This window comes from Girardinichthys multiradiatus, chromosome X (genome assembly GCF_021462225.1).
Source record: "Girardinichthys multiradiatus isolate DD_20200921_A chromosome X, DD_fGirMul_XY1, whole genome shotgun sequence".
Lineage (NCBI taxonomy): Eukaryota > Metazoa > Chordata > Actinopteri > Cyprinodontiformes > Goodeidae > Girardinichthys > Girardinichthys multiradiatus.
In genome coordinates, this window is record NC_061817.1 from 6,494,883 (window position 1) to 6,513,010 (window position 18,128).

Genomic DNA, 18,128 nt, shown 5'->3' on the forward strand with positions numbered 1-18,128 from the left:
GATGCCAGAAAGTGCCAGACCGGCCGTAAATGCTTGCCACGGCTGTTGCCGCTGTTTTTTTGGAAGCTGATGCTGATTATCGGCAAACGGGATGTCATTGTTGTTATAGCCTGTTACCTTTAAATAATGATGTCATTATTGATTATTATTTAATAAACAGCTTTAGACCCATAACATAAGGTGATTGTATTTACTTGACATGGAAAATAAATACACTATGTGTATGTGTGACGTGTTGAAAGGATGACGAAGATTTATTGCACAAACAGCCGGTTTATTATAGAGCACGAGCGGCTATTCTGAATTATCACTCACAGAAAATTATAAATAAATGCTTAAAAACACGCTGGATATCCCAGGCCATGAGGCTGCCACAAGGATGCCACAGGGTGCCAGAGGGTGCCACAGGGTGCCAGAGGGTGCCACAGGGTGCCAGAGGATGTCACAGGGTGCCAGAGGATATCACAGGGTGCCAGAGGGTGCCAGAGGATGCCACACGGTGCCAGAGGGTGCCAGAGGATGCCACGGGCTGCCAGAGGATGCCACAGGGTGCCAGAGGATGCCACAGGCTGCCAGAGGATGCCACAGGGTGCCAGGGGATGCCACACGGTGCCAGAGGGTGCCAGAGGATGCCACGGGCCGCCAGAGGATGCCACAGGGTGCCAGGGGATGCCACAGGGTGCCAGAGGATGCCACGGGCTGCCAGAGGATGCCACAGGGTGCCAGAGGATGCCACGGGCTGCCAGAGGATGCCACAGGGTGCCAGGGGATGCCACAAGGTGCCTGGGGATGCCACAGGCTGCCAGAGGATGCCACAGAGTGCCAGGGGATGCCACAGGGTGCCAGAGGATGCCAGAGGACGCCACGGGCTGCCAGAGGATGCCACAGGGTGCCAAAGGATGCCACGGGCTGCCAGAGGATGCCACAGGATGCCAGAGGATGCCACAGCCTGCCAGAGGATGCCACAGGGTGCCAGAGGATGCCACAGGCTGCCAGAGGATGCCACAGGCTGCCAGAGGATGCCACAGAGTGCCAGGGGATGCCACAGGGTGCCAGAGGATGCCACAGGCTGCCAGAGGATGCCACAGAGTGCCAGGGGATGCCACAGGGTGCCAGAGGATGCCAGAGGACGCCAGGGGCTGCCAGAGGATGCCACAGGGTGCCAGAGGATGCCACAGAGGGTGCCAGAGGATGCCACAGGGTGCCAGAGGATGCCAGAGGACGCCACGGGCTGCCAGGGGATGCCACAGGGTCCCAGAGGATGCCAGAGGACGCCACAGGGTGCCAGAGGATGCCACAGGGTGCCAGAGGATGCCACAGAGGGTGCCAGAGGATGCCACATGGTGCCAGAGGGTGCCAGAGGATGCCAGAGGACGCCATGGGCTGCCAGAGGATGCCACAGGGTGCCAGAGGATGCCACAGGCTGCGAGAGGATGCCACAGGCTGCCAGAGGATGCCACAGAGTGCCAGGGGATGCCACAGGCTGCCAGAGGATGCCACAGAGTGCCAGGGGATGCCACAGGGTGCCAGGGGATGCCACAGGGTGCCAGAGGATGCCAGAGGACGCCAGGGGCTGCCAGAGGATGCCACAGGGTGCCAGAGGATGCCACAGAGGGTTCCAGAGGATGCCACAGAGGGTGCCAGAGGATGCCACACGGTGCCAGAGGGTGCCAGAGGATGCCAGAGGATGCCACGGGCTGCCAGAGGATGCCACAAGGTGCCAGAAGATGCCACGGGCTGCCAGAGGATGCCAGAGGATGCCACAGAGGGTGCCAGAGGATGCCACACGGTGCCAGAGGGTGCCAGAGGATGCCAGAGGACGCCACGGGCTGCCAGAGGATTCCACAGGGTGCCAGAGGATGCCACAGGGTGCCAGAGGATGCCACAGGCTGCCAGAGGATGCCACAGAGTGCCAGGGGATGCCACAAGGTGCCAGAGGATGCCACAAGGTGCCAGAGGATGCCACGGGTGCCAGGGGATGCAACAGGGTGCCAGAGGATGCCACAAGGTGCCAGAGGATGCCACAGGGTGCCAGGGGATGCAACAGAATGCCAGGGGATGCCACAAGGTGCCAGAGGATGCCACAAGGTGCCAGAGGATGCCACAGGGTGCCAGGGGATGCAACAGGGTGCCAGAGGATGCCACAAGGTGCCAGAGGATGCCACAGGGTGCCAGAGGATGCCACAGGGTGCCAGAGGATGCCAGGGGATGCTAGAGGGTGCCAGGAGCTGCCAGAGGGTGCCAGAGGATGCAACAGGGTGCCAGAGGATGTCATGGGGGTCACTGTTGTACATTTACTTTGGCTATACTCTTTAGTGTCCACAAAGACTAATTAGTCTGCCTCAAACCCAGCAAAATTGTTTAGATTTTGTACATCAATAATTTCTGAGCAGAATTTTTCGTAGTCCTCCTTTTTTCAAAAACAATAGTTTAAAGTTCAGCTGGAGAGCTGTCATCGTATTCATCCTCCCAGTTCTTTATGGCCTCGAGGGTTTCAGTTTGTTCAGTGTTGCCCATGTCAAGTACGTTTGGAAGTGTGACTCTACCCTCAAATGTTGTTTTTGGCACCAATCAGCTGCAGTCTGACTGTCAGTCAACATGTTGCTTCCCTGCGAAAAAAAGACGGTTTGTTGAGGGTATTGAGTATGTAGATGCTGTTACCTGTTAATATTGTTAGAGTATTAGCCTGAATTTTATACTAACATATTTGCTTTACATAATCAAAGCTCTATCAATCCCATATTATTGGATGAAGTTCGAGGACCGTGTGATTACAAGAGAGTTGCACATTGGGCAATGGTAGTGACTCCTGAATGCTTGTCTGCCTTCCTTACAGAAGCAGGACACCACAAATGTCTCTTAAAAACAGATACAGAATTGTTAAAAAAGCATTGCATACTCTACATGACAACAATAACATCCCATAAGAGACTTAAATAACATTCAATAAAATCATACCTTGATTGTTGTCAGAAAAATAAATTGCTTCTCTCTGGTGCTTTCTTAAAAGGTGACCACTGTTTCCAAGTTGTTTTTTTTCACAGAAGATACACTGAGCAGCAGCACAGGCCAGAAATGAATCAACATCAGAATAACTACTCACATGTAAATGTGAAATAAATTTGCCAATATGACTAAATGAAAATGTAAATACACAAACATTTGGCTTTCAGTTTTTAAAAACTGTAGCTACATTTATGTTCACAGACCAGTTAGTTTTTATCAACTTTCTGGGGCATAAAATCCACAAATCAAACCTCCGCTTTTACAGTGATAGCAACAACATACGCAGTTTTCAGTTAAGCTATCTAACTTATTTGTAGTTGTTATTGGACAATAAATTCTTGACATAGCCCTTTATATACTGCTCAAAAAAATAAAGGGGACACTTAAACAACACAATATAACTCCAAGTAAATCAAACTTCTGTGAAATCAAACTCTCCACTTAGGAAGCAACACTGATTGACAATCAATTTCACATGTTGTTGTTCAAATGGAATAGACAACAGGGGGAAATCTTTGGCGATTAGCAAGACACACTCAATAAAGGAGTGGTTCTGCAGGTGGGGACCATAGACCACTTCTCAGTACCGATGCTTTCTGGCTGATGTTTTGGTCTCTTTTGAATGTTGGTGGTGCTTTCACACTCGTGGTAGCATGAGACGGACTCTACAACCCACACAAGTGGCTCAGGTAGTGCAGCTCATCCAGGATGGCACATCAATGCGAGCTGTGGCAAGAAGGTTTGCTGTGTCTGTCAGCGTAGTGTCCAGAGCCTGGAGGCGCTACCAGGAGACAGGCCAGTACACCAGGAGACGTGAAGGAGGGCAACAACTCAGCAGCAGGACCGCTACCTCCGTCTTTGTGCAAGGAGGAACAGGAGGAGCACTGCCAGAACCCTGCAAAATGACCTCCAGCAGGCCACAAATGTGCATGTGTCTGTACAAACGGTTAGAAACTGACTCCATGAGGATGGTATGAGGGCCTGACGTCCACAAATGGGGGTTGTGCTCACAGCCCAACACCGTGCAGGACGCTTGGCATTTGCCAGAGAACACCAGGATTGGCTAATTCGCCACTGGCGCCCTGTGCTCTTCACAGATGAAAGCAGGTTCACACTGAGCACATGTGACAGACATGACAGAGTCTGGAGACACCGTGGAGAGAGATCTGCTGCCTGCAACATCCTTCAGCATGACCGGTTTGGCAGTGGGTCAGTAATGGTGCGGGGTGGCATCTCTTCCATGTGCTCGCCAGAGGTAGCCTGACTGCCATTAGGTACCGAGATGAGATCCTCAGACCCCTTGTGAGACCATATGCTGGTACGGTTGGCCCTGGGTTCCTCCTAATGCAGGACAATGCTAGACCTCATGTGTGGCTGGAGTGTGTCAGCAGTTCCTGCAAGATGAAGACATTGAAGTTATGGACTGGCCCGCCCGTTCCCCAGACCTGAATCCGATTGAGCACATCTGGGACATCATGTCTCGCTCCATCCACCAACGTCACGTTGCACCACAGACTGTCCAGGAGTTGGTGGATGCTTTAGTCCAGGTCTGGGAGGAGATCCCTCAGGAGACCATCCACCGTCTCATCAGGAGCATGCCCAGGCGTTGTAGGGAGGTCATACAGACACGTGGAGGCCACACACACAATACTGAGCCTCATTTTGACTTGTTTTAAGGACATTACATCAAAGTTGGATCAGCCTGTAGTGTGTTTTTCTACTTTAATTTTGTGTGTGACTCCAAATCCAGGCCTCCATTGGTTAATAAATTTGATTTCCATTTATGATTTATGTGTGCGTTTGTTGTCAGCACATTCAACTTTGTACAGAACAAAGTATTCAATGAGAATATTTCATTCATTCAGATCTAGGATGTGTTATGAGTGTTCCCTTTATTTTTCTGAGCATTATATATTACATTTTGTGTGTATTACAACTATTTCTTACCTCCCTTGTGTAAACAAGCATCATACCGCATAGTAAGTTTTCACTGAAACTTTAAACAGGATTCAGCATTCAAACATATCTGGCAACCATTTCAAATTGATCCCACCAGCATATCCAGAAATAAAACCTTAACTCATTTGCCAAATAAATGTACTTTATTCTGTCAGTCAAAAAACATCTTTTATCTGTTTCTATGTTTTGCAGTTGCGCTCGCACACCCTAATTTACAGACACCCTACACACTGGCATGGGGGCCGTTGTCTAGGGTGCATCATGTGTTCTTAGTACATTATTAACTGCAGCAAGTTTTTGTAGCCTAGACCAAAAATGACATACAGAAAATTATACTATGATAAGTTTGTATCTTACTGTTAATTAATCCTTTCGTGAACTATGGGGTTATGTTGTATTTCGCGAACTGATCTAAAACTATCATAAAGCATGAATACAAGCAGAGAAGAAGTAATTCAAGTGCCAAAAACAAACTAAGCAGAATGAAACAGAGCTATGGACCATTGAGCAAAAGAGATCAAAAAAGTATGTCTGTCAATATTTTTCTATTAAAAATAGAAGTGACTTTGAATTTAGGTTAGAATGTTGGTTAAGAAACAACCAATAACTGCATCATTGTCTGCAGCTAACAACTGAGTAACAGGTTAGAGCTTCGAACAATACATGGAGAATGACCTATCAGTCTTGTCTCTCTGGCATCCCCTGACACCCTGTGGCATCCTCTGGCGCCCTGTGGCATCCCCTGGCACCCTGTGGCATCCCCTGGCACCCTGTGGCATCCTCTGGCACCCTGTGGCATCCTCTGGCACCCTGTGGCATCCTCTGGCACCATGTGGCATCCTCTGGCACCATGTGGCATCCTCTGGCACCCTGTGGCATCCTCTGGCACCCTGTGGCATCCTCTGGCACCATGTGGCATCCCCTGGCACCCTGTGGCATCCCCTGGCACCCTGTGGCATCCTCTGGCACCCTGTGGCATCCTCTGGCACCCTGTGGCATCCTCTGGCACCCTGTGGCATCCTCTGGCACCATGTGGCATCCCCTGGCACCCTGTGGCATCCCCTGGCACCCTGTGGCATCCTCTGGCACCCTGTGGCATCCTCTGGCACCCTGTGGCATCCTCTGGCACCATGTGGCATCCCCTGGCACCCTGTGGCATCCCCTGGCACCCTGTGGCATCCTCTGGCACCCTGTGGCATCCTCTAGCACCCTGTGGCATCCTCTGGCACCCTGTGGCACTCTGTGGCATCCCCTGGCACCCTGTGGCATCCTCTGGCACCATGTGGCATCCCCTGGCACCCTGTGGCATCCCCTGGCACCCTGTGGCATCCTCTGGCACCCTGTGGCATCCTCTGGCACCCTGTGGCATCCTCTGGCACTCTGTGGCATCCTCTGGCACTCTGTGGCATCCCCTGGCACCCTGTGGCATCCTCTGGCACTCTGTGGCATCCTCTGGCACCCTGTGGCATCCCCTGGCACCCTGTGGCATCCCCTGGCGCTCTGTGGCATCCACTGGCACCCTGTGGCATCCTCTGGCACCCTGTGGCAGGCTCTGTCACCCTGTGACATCCCCTGGCACTCTGTGGCATCCTCTGGCACCATGTGACATGCTCTGGCACCCTGTGACATCCTCTGGCACTCTGTGACATCCTCTGGCACTCTGTGGCATCCCCTGGCACTCTGTGGCAGTTCCGGTGGCAGTTCTGCCTGCCACTGCCACAAATTGAGCTCGGCCCTGCTGCTTCTTTTTGTGTTAATGACACAGGAGCAGAGATTATTGAAGTTGCATAACTGACATACATTCACTCCTTCACACATATGAGATCTTGACTCCCTGCTCCATCTCTGCGATGAGCACAATGACAAACACTTTCTTTAAAAGGGGAGCAGAAGCAGAGCCAGACCAAGGCACAAGCAGAATGTGTGGCTGCGTAGGGGCTCCTTGCTGGCCTAGAGGCCCCCAAAGTACATGAATAAATATGTAAAAGGGTGTCAAATCAACAAGGTGTTAACATACAAAATAAGATCTAAAGTTTCATAATCATGTCAGGGAATCAGAGATGGGAAAGTGCCTTCTTCTGCTGCCACTGCAAAACCTAACACTGACCCACTCTCCAGATGAAACCAGAACATAGACAAAAGGGCAAAGAGTTCCAGAGCATTGGGGCTGCAGCTCCAAAGCTCTGTACCCTTTAGTCTTATGCCTTGATTTAGGCACAAGCCCTTCTCAGTTGACATCAGGGTCCTGGTGGTGGTGTACGGTCATAGACGTTCATCACCATGCAGAGACTTAACACGTTAAAAAACATAACCATGGATCAGCCATGCATGAGATTCCATATTTTGTGTGCTTTAATAGTCAAAAATAGCACTCTACAATGATGACTCTACAATAAGCACGTAAAGTCTTATTCACACTTCAGCTCCAACTGGATTAAACACATCTTATTACCTGCAGAGCTCTCTCTCTTTCACAAACCTTGAATCACACATGCACTTACTGTATATGAATAAACATATGCTAATGTAAAATGGCAAACCAATTTCACAGCTCCTTACTGATTCTTTCCCATTTTTTTTTGTGACGGTCACAGATTATTCAGTGTCGCAGTAGATTAATCACTCCTTAAATAAACCCCCACACCTCTACTGCTTGCCTGACTCTGCCTCACTGTGTCTTAGTGTCCCTCCCCCATCATCTCCCACCTAAAACCTGTCACAAAGCATAAGATCAGCCCCGTCTGCCACAACTTTGTTACACATCTCCGTTAGCAAGCAGCTCAGCTCTGTGACATTCATTAGCTGCGCTCTCTTCCCAGTAATTTAATCTCAGCACTGAGATCGTTGACCATAATCATTCTTCTCAAACTGCTAGGATCGTAATGAATGCAGTGAGGAAAGGAAAAGTAGCATCCCACTCAGGAGAGCACCACTGATTCATGCTTCCACACTGAGGGCGTCAGAGAGGATCTGCTCGGGCGTTCGGTTATGTCACGACTTAAGTACAAACAGCCCAGTGGAGTGACATGTCCTTCTCACTGGGCTGAAGACAACACCACAACAGGAAGCAGCAATAGCACAGACAGTGGGAGTGTGTGTGTGAGTGTGGTGGGTGGATGGGTGGGGTGAACTTACAGTAAAGCCAATGCCCACGGTGGAGGTGAACGACCCCTGGGATAAACTTGCCCTGGTCAAACTGAACCAGCAGGGAGGTCTTGCCCACGCCACTGTCTCCCACCAGGATTGTCTGCAGATTGAGTCACACACACAGAGACACACAGGAGACATCATGTTCTGCAGCCTAGCACTGTTTTAATCGCCTGAGGCAGTTCCACTGTGTGGGCACGCAGAGTGGGCTATTGTACAACATCATCTGGTGCTCAGTGTGCAGCCCTGCATTGTCTGATGCTTTGTGACAGCTGGATGTTGGCTCAGTGTCTTCAGGAGAGAAGGACGGCGAGGCGATGAAAGCTGGACCTGCTTCTAAATCAGCTGCAAGGTCATGAAACCTCCTTGAGTGGACCACAGAGCAGTTTTCCTCCTTTATTTGTCTACCCTGTGGATATACATTCCTCTCAAGGATCCAGACCTTATTGCAACATTAAAGTGGTTTTAATCCATATCTCTTCACACTTTCTGAAACTCTTTAAGAGCTTTTCTTTTTTTCTGCTTACAGCCCATCACCGGGTTCAGGGGAATATTTTTTATTATTATTTTCAAAGCCAAACAACTCCTAAGGCTCCCAAACAGAGGGGAATAAGGGTTGTTTCTACTGTTACTGGTAGATTTTATATTTCCTTAATTTTAACTTGTTCAACTTCACCATTTTCATACACACACTACAAAACATGCAGCCAAGGTCCATTTAGGAATCCTTAAAAACTAAGCAAAATAATAAACACAGTGCCTTGAAGAGTTCATTCATGTTTTTATTTTCATTAAACTGCATCAACAAGCTTTATTGTATCTTATTAGGATTTTATGTGATAAGACCTACACAGAATAATGATCAAAGTTTAAGAAATACAAATCTGAAAGTGTGCTGTGCGTTTGTGTTCAGCCCCCTTTACTCTGATACCACCAAATAAAATCCACAGCAGTCAATTCCCTTTAGAAGTCAGATTAGACACAGATATATAGCTGTTGTGTAAAGGCCTGATATGTTTGGTTGAGGCCCATGGTAACTCTGGAGGAGCTGCAGAGATCCACAGCTCATGTTTGAGAATTAGTTTTGCACTCCACAAAGGCAGAGGGCTGGGTGCCCTCTGCCTCATCCCCAGTGTAGGTGTGAGCATTTGTGACAGCAGATAGGTGAATGTTACTTGAGAAAGTGACTTGGATGACTTGAAAGTATTTATAGGTTTTGTCAATTTACCAAAAGGTCAATTAGAATGATTATTTTTGCAAGGCACTGTATAAAAAATGTCTGTCTGCTTATAAGCATTGCATGCTTTAAAGTTAGCTAAATATTACAGCTAATTTAATGTGGAGCTAATAAATGAAACTTTTTTAGGAGACTGAGTAATGAGGCAGTTTTTCCTCAACAACTTTCATCTAACAGTCTGCCTCAAAAAGATTAAGTGGTCTGCCGAACCTGAAACCATTGCTCAGGATGTGGGAATCAGCTGACCTTATCACTGGTTATTGCCTCTCTCTTGAGAGTTGTAGTACCAATAGAGGTACTTGGCAGCAGATGTTTACTTCTGTTGTGGAAATTTATCACCTTACAGCCACAGTCCTCTCTCTGTCTACCTCTCCCTCTTTAACTTCTCATCCAGCTGGCCTGAGTCTTCTCCTTCTTATGTGCAATCTACAAGAGCCCATGTACTGCAGACAGTGACAGCATGCAGGGCTCCACTGCTTGTAATAGGCTCACCTTAATCCCTCACATGCACATACAACACGTTCGCTTCGATGTTCCATTAAACGGACAACTTGGTGAGGGTTTGAGTAGATGGATGGGATGGGATGGAAAATCTGAGGTTATTCGGTTCATGGAATGAACATTTTGCTAGCTTCTTCACCTGCACTTCAGTATGGAGCAAGTGGTTATTTATCAAATAAAGGAACAGGATGGCAAGTTCAAATTAACAGTGAAAGCTGAATTTCACCAATTTATGGAAGGTCAAGAGGCACCTGGGGTTTTTACCAGAAAATTAAGAGGTGCAAAATTAAAGACATAAATCAACAAAATGTATAAAAGTCAACATCACAGCATTACATGCAGTTTCAAGTAAATAAAAAAATAATGACAAAATGTTGAAATAAAAAAACTATCTTAATCTCCAGAAATGTGGATAATTAACACCATGAGACATAAAACCATCATGCAAAATGTCAACAAGTGGATGCATGACTATTCAGTGGCTCTCAAACGTCCACTCACCCTCTTCAATATGTCATGTTTTTATGATGTAAAAAAATGAGATTTTTAGAAATAATTTCTAAACTTTTCTCTCAAACACTTGACATACAGGTCCTTCTCAAAATATTAGCATATTGTGATAAAGTTCATTATTTTCCATAATGTCATGATGAAAATTTAACATTCATATATTTTAGATTCATTGCACACTAACTGAAACATTTCAGGTCTTTTATTGTCTTAATACGGATGATTTTGGCATACAGCTCATGAAAACCCAAAATTCCTATCTCACAAAATTAGCATATCATTAAAAGGGTCTCTAAACGAGCTATGAACCTAATCATCTGAATCAACGAGTTAACTCTAAACACCTGCAAAAGATTCCTGAGGCCTTTAAAACTCCCAGCCTGGTTCATCACTCAAAACCCCAATCATGGGTAAGACTGCCGACCTGACTGCTGTCCAGAAGGCCACTATTGACACCCTCAAGCAAGAGGGTAAGACACAGAAAGAAATTTCTGAACGAATAGGCTGTTCCCAGAGTGCTGTATCAAGGCACCTCAGTAGGAAGTCTGTGGGAAGGAAAAAGTGTGGCAGAAAACGCTGCACAACGAGAAGAGGTGACCGGACCCTGAGGAAGATTGTGGAGAAGGGCTGATTCCAGACCTTGGGGGACCTGCAGAAGCAGTGGACTGAGTGTGGAGTAGAAACATCCAGAGCCACCGTGCACAGGCGTGTGCAGGAAATGGGCTACAGGTGCCGCATTCCCCAGGTCAAGCCACTTTTGAACCAGAAACAGCGGCAGAAGCGCCTGACCTGGGCTACAGAGAAGCAGCAATGGACTGTTGCTCAGTGGTCCAAAGTACTTTTTTCGGATGAAAGCAAATTCTGCATGTCATTCAGAAATCAAGGTGCCAGAGTCTGGAGGAAGACTGGGGAGAAGGAAATGCCAAAATGCCAGAAGTCCAGTGTCAAGTACCCACAGTCAGTGATGGTCTGGGGTGTCGTGTCAGCTGCTGGTGTTGGTCCACTGTGTTTTATCAAGGGCAGGGTCAATGCAGCTAGCTATCAGGAGATTTTGGAGCACTTCATGCTTCCATCTGCTGAAAAGCTTTATGGAGATGAAGATTTCATTTTTCAGTACGATCCTGACACCTGCTCACAGTGCCAAAACCACTGGTAAATGGTTTACTGACCATGGTATCACTGTGCTCAATTGGCCTGCCAACTCTCCTGACCTGAACCCCATAGAGAATCTGTGGGATATTGTGAAGAGAACATTGAGAGACTCAAGACCCAACACTCTGGATGAGCTAAAGGCCGCTATCGAAGCATCCTGGGCCTCCATAAGACCTCAGCAGTGCCACAGGCTGATTGCCTCCATGCTACGCCGCATTGATGCAGTCATTTCTGCAAGAGGATTCCCGACCAAGGAATTTTGGGTTTTCATGAGCTGTATGCCAAAATCATCCGTATTAAGACAATAAAAGACCTGAAATATTTCAGTTAGTGTGCAATGAATCTAAAATATATGAAGGTTAAATTTTCATCATGACATTATGGAAAATAATTAACTTTATCACAAAAGACGTCTAAGCAGAGTTTACATGGTCTGTAGATATCTAGGCTAAAATGTGCATGTATGTCCATTAAAAGTGAAAGCTTTAAGAAGTCTAAATCAGTTTTAATAAAAGTCTAAATAAGGAGCGGGTTTAGCCAAGCTCGAAGAGCACAAAAAAAAAAAAGAGAAAAGAGCAGAGAGGAATGAACTGGAAACAAACTCAAACCTTTTTCCTTACAGCATCTTTACTAGATGAGTTATGCAACTGCACATTTCACGGTGCAAAAAAATATATATGTGAAGAACTTTTCTGTGTGTACCAGTCATGGTTTTATTGTCGTTGCTATAACATTGATAAAAATTTTTTTGCTTGCAAAAATTAAACTCACTTCCTTATCTGCCCCTGGAGATGTTCTCTCACCGCTGCATCATCTTTGTTTTACACGCAACTCAGTCACAGAGGTGCTGCCGCTGCACGAGTGTAGAAAATTATGATTCATGGGGAACTACTGCCATTTTTTAAAGAAACCAAACTCAACTTTGATTCTCTGCACAGCACAGTCTGTGCTGTGGTGATCCCATTTAGATCAGTCTAACCATAGACCAGTTATATATGTCTAAATCAGTGCTATGCAAAGATTCATGTAGACCTTGTTGGACAAGGTCTATATGAAGCCTCAACACTAATATTGGGACTATTGCTCAGTTGGAACGTAGTCTTTAATAATTAGAAATAATATAGGAAAACAGTTACATTACAAAAACTGGATATTACTCCAAACCTGATGAAAAGATGAGGCTGAAACTGGCCAGAGAGGCTACAGAGAGGCCCGAAAGCATCAAATTCCACCAAGTCCACATTGGGTTCTATGTGTGATGACAACCCTCTTTATTGTCTTTATGTCTGGACTAAGGAGTAGAATTGAAAGGCATAATTGTTTTCTTCCAAAGAAAACATCCAGGCTGGATGAGAATCTGCCAAAACATTGGGAGAAAATGACCATGGTGAAATATGGCGGTGGGGTTTTCATAAAGGTGGAAGAAATATGTACAACTCTATTTTTTATTCTATTTACCACAAAGCTTTTTATTAAAAGGATTTCATTTTCCAGCATCTCTGTGAGTCCAAGCATACATCCAAATCATCCAAAACAAAAGAATGACTTCATAAGAGAAAAAATTTAAGTTTGGAATTGCATAAATCTGATCTAAATCTGACACAAACTCTAGGAACACCGAGGGACGCCCGTGGTCAACAGATGTCCTTGTGTTGTCTTGTCTAGTCAAGATGCGGCAAATGTCAAAGAGTCAAACGTGGTTAAACAGGTAATTAGTGTCAGGTTTAACCAACCTAACAATACTTATAACAACACAAAAAGAAAAGAGAGACAAAGTATTAGTTCCTTTTACTCGCTTTGCGAGGAGAAACGGTCAAGATATGCTCAGTTACAGATCTCGCACCGCTCTGAAGCCTATCCGACCGCTTCCTCTTTTTATTGTCTTTCGGGGGTCCCTAGTTTACAAAAACATTGTTCTCTAAAGGATGGGGGAAAACAACAACTGCATTGTAAACAGGTCATAAACAGCTTTATACATTAACAACACATTTCCACAGTCTCCTACAACTGGTAGGGTCAGTTGTGCCTTTTGTTGAGTGTAATCAGCCTTCATCTTTATGACCTCCTCAACTGGACTGCTTCCTTCTCTGCTAGTTCAGCTCCTATTTATGATCTTTGCCTGCAGACAAAACTCACACATCCTTTACTCACACACATCTTGAATGATTATAAGATAAAATAGTCAAGTTAAAGAATAGGAGAAAATATAAGATAAATCTATATTCACTTATTCCAACAATTAGTTTAAGGATGTTCACTCTTGTGCAGCCAGATTATTGCACCTTTTTTCATTTTTCCTTCTATCAAATGTACTTGTTTTTCAGTTGAATTATACAGGATAAATCCCACATCATTTGCGGAAAAGTTAATTACATCGTGATCACATTTTTACACATCACAAAAAAAAAACTGCCATTTTAATAGGGGCGTGTACACTCATGAGATCCACTGTACTGTATAGCTGGAGATACATCCATCCATGTTCAGATCTGCAGCAGCCTGTGTACCTTAAAACATCCGTTTCATAAACCCTCCTTGGTAACGCAAGATTTTTAATTTCTGAATGGAACGCAGAGAGACGTGGTTGCAGAGGCAGGCGGTTGATGACCGTGAACAGCGTGAGGAGGTACAGGCAGAACCCGTACCTGGAGAGCAAATGATGCAGACCGGATGAGATGCTGATGACTCAGTGTGAGGGGATGTGTTGTGCTGGGTCTCAGAAGCCCATGTGAAATCAGCTTTTTACTATTTTATCGCTCCTGCAATAAACATCGATTCCTACATGTTAACATTTTTTACAACGGAGCAAAGCAACAGACACCAAAAATATCCACAGATGACAGTGTGTGGAGTTCATGAAGACCTCATTGTTCTGATAAGAATGTTAATAGTCAATATGATGACAAGGTATTTATTTATTTTTTTGGTGATGTGTTCCTGACACTGAACTATGGAAACCAATTAATCTCACTATAGAATATGTTGCAGTGGATCAGATGTTAAATTCACCTTCTGTCCTAAAATTCAGTAAAACATTTCAGAACTAAATTGATATTTTCATAAACCACCTCTCTAAATACACCTGATTACTGTTAAACAGATTTCCAGTGGATCTAGAAAGTCTGCACACCCCTTTTATAGCACCATATTTATGCGACAAAAATCCTCAGCTCCATCTGTTGTAACGGGACCCCACAGCATGATGCTGCCGCTACCATGTTTCACTGTGAATACGGTGTTATTTTTTTATGCCAAACAAATATTCAAGTTTCATTCGATAACACCAGATTAAAACATTCTCCCACAGAGTTCGGGAAAGGCCTGGATGTTTTCTTGGGAATAAAAGACATCTGTTTTGCAACCATATGGAGAATACAGGAGATCTTTGCTGTCTTTGGAAATGATTCTGAGCCATTGTAATCTCTCTGCAGGGACAGCTCTGGCTAAAGAAAGTGACCGTAAAAATGGCAGGAAAGTCTGCCTAGAATAGCTGAACTTTAGGTTCAGGTTCATCAGATTCCCCATCATTGATGGCAGATGTGAACACAAGAAAGCTGAGTGATGAAATTAAATCAAATGATGCAAAGTATTAGTTCAAGACTGTGAACAACTACGCAATATGATTACTGTAGATTTTAGGATTTAGGATTAAAGATTAGCTTCTATAGGACTAAAGGCGATTTTAGTTTTTATTCATTATACAAACTAGGTATTTTAACAGGGGTGTGAACACTATTGAGAGGCTTTGTCAAAGGATAAAATTTTTATGGGGTCTTAAGTTTGTTATGGGCAACATAATAATAAAAAATAATAATAATTGTCTTGAACCAGAAGATAGGATGAATATATACTTTTCTTTGGTCAGAATTCACATTTAGAGCTTTCAAAATGTATTATTTTACATATTATTTGCCACTTTCTCATTAAGCTGATTTCTCACCCAACACTTTCAAAATGGACCTGCAGCTCCACCTGGAACAGCTGAGATCCGACTGGCTCAGATGGCTGCAAAACGAGAAAGGAAAACAGAAAGCCGGAGCCATCCAAGTGTGGCGCCTTTTGTTGTTTCTGACAAGCCCTTACTGGGCAAACCAACAAATACAAGCTCAAATTTAATCAGCGAAGAGGCAGGAGCTCGATTTCAACTCAGCACGAGGTAATAGTGGTTTCAACAGCCAGTAATTACAATCTCAGATATCCACTAATCCTGTTAGCTGGGGCTGTTAGGATAGCTGCATACTGCTGCAATTAAAAGCCTCAATCTGTTTGAAAGGAGCGAACTTTAACCTCCAGAGCAATCGTGAGAAAACCTGGACTACCTAACAGTGACAGATGCAGCAAAGACTCAGCAGAGGGTTGCTAAACTGTTGGCTGACACCAGTATCCTGTCATCTGCGTACATGCAACGTGTGCAGACGTGATTGGCTGCTAGTTAATCTGTTTTTGAATAAATATTTTTAGTGTTATTATTTAACTGAAAACGCTCTCATTAGTTTCTTAGCTATTAGAAACCAATAAATAATAATTAATATTTGAGATTCCTTAACTTACCTTATGTGTTAGCTCTTCATTGTAGGGAAAGGCTTTGGAGGGGAGGGTCTGCGTGTCCTCCATGTCAAGTACAGACGATCCAGATATGCTGTTCAAAGACAACATGGTTACCTGCTTCTTTGCCTCATGGAAATGATCCAACAGAGTTTATCTTAAAGATGATATTTCTACTCAGAAGCAAGGGAACTAAACACAAAAACCTCTCTCCTCCCCCCTTTTTTTTTTTTTAGCTTTTAACCTACTATCACAACATCTGACCCTCCTCTGCAAGTTTCCTTTGCTTCCATGGGGTTTACATCCAGGTGCACAGATGGAAAATTGCCTTGTACTGTGCACTTGTGCAGGGAAACACTTTAAATATTTATATGGAAAAGTTTAAAGGTGGAAATGTTGTTTACAGTATTTATGAAGGAAGGAAGTTAGCTTTCAGCATCCTGGGGGGTGTTTGTATCCCTTCTATAAACAGTGACTTGCAAAACTATTATATTGCTTGAACTTCTCCACATTTTTGTCCAATTAAAACCATTATGTATTTCATTGGGTTTTTATGCAATACACCTAACACATAAGAAAACTATTAAGTGGAAGAAAAATGATAAAATTATCTATAAATAAAGACATTAACCGAAGAAGCAGCCAAGAGGTCCATGGTAACTCTGGAGGAGCTGCAGAGATCCGCAGCTCAGGAGTGAGAATGTGTTGACCTGACAACTATTACTTACATACACAAACCTGGCCTGTCTGGGACAATGGCAATTAAAAAAAAGCCAGTTTGTTAAAACAATTGAGTGGGCATAGCAAACATGAGAAGGTCGGTTCATAATTTCTGTCACACTTAGGGCTTGGCTAAATGGGACAGAGAACTAGGACTGCAGATCAGCATGAACATACCACCATTACCATGAAGTGTGGTGGCAGCAGCATCATGCTGTGGGGACATTTTTCCTGATGAGCTCATAGGACCCATCGATGGGGTAAAATGCAGAGCAAACCAGGAAGAAACTTGTTTGAGTTTGAAAGCTCTATTTTGCAAAGAGGAATGGGTAAAGTATTGACTCAGGAGGCTAAATACAAATACTTGCCACACTTTTGTCGACAAATGTAGAAAACCACAAAACTTTTTTTCCCTTTGCAGGATGTACCACTTCTCTCACTAAGTGAACACTGAGGATTCACACGAACCCCGTTACAGCTCTGCAAGGAATAAGCAGGTATAGAAAATGGATGCGCTACTTTGTCTATTACAAATAATCCCAATAAAAATACATCAAACCTGAAGTTTGATCATTTTAAAAACATTTGAAACTCAACAGGATACAATATTTGCAACAATCTGCTCCTAACAAGGACAATGCCGACTCAAATGAGCCGAATCCAGACATGTTGAAAATACAAACAAGTAAAACAACAAAAGCTTGAATACAGTCATCCATTTATTGAGTTTTCAGTCAGAATGTCCCTTTTATGATCCTCTCCACAAGCAAGTGACAGGCTCCAGTTCCTTGCAGATGGGAGCAACAGAGCTGAGGATGAGTCACCATCCAGGCTGTTGTGATAGTCAGGAGCAGCCTGACTATCAGGAAATCTCAACCTCCCAAAACCCAGAGGAGCTGCTTCATGTGACACCAAACAGGTGTACAGTCAAATGTAACACAATAAGGGAGCAGTTTAAACAGCTCAGAGAGATCCTCTCCAACAGGATAGATAAATAAAGTTTAAGACCCATTCATTTCTTTATTCTCCCAATAAAACCAGGGCTTCACCGAAGCAACTGTACTGTGCAAGCTAAACGAGGTCCCTTAAAATCAGACGTGTTGGCCGGATGTTATTTCAGAACACAGCAGTAAAAACTAGGGGTGGACCGATCGATTGGCCCCGATTTGCTTAATTATGGGGGATCGGCGATACATTCACCGATCTTATCCACCGATCTATCTATTTGTCTAAGCTGTTGTGCAAGTTTTGTTTAATTTTAAAATAGGTAAAATGAAAGATGTATTGTAACCTTATAACACCTGACAGTGACAGTTACAAAAAAAAAAAAAAGTAAAAATCGGCATCGGCC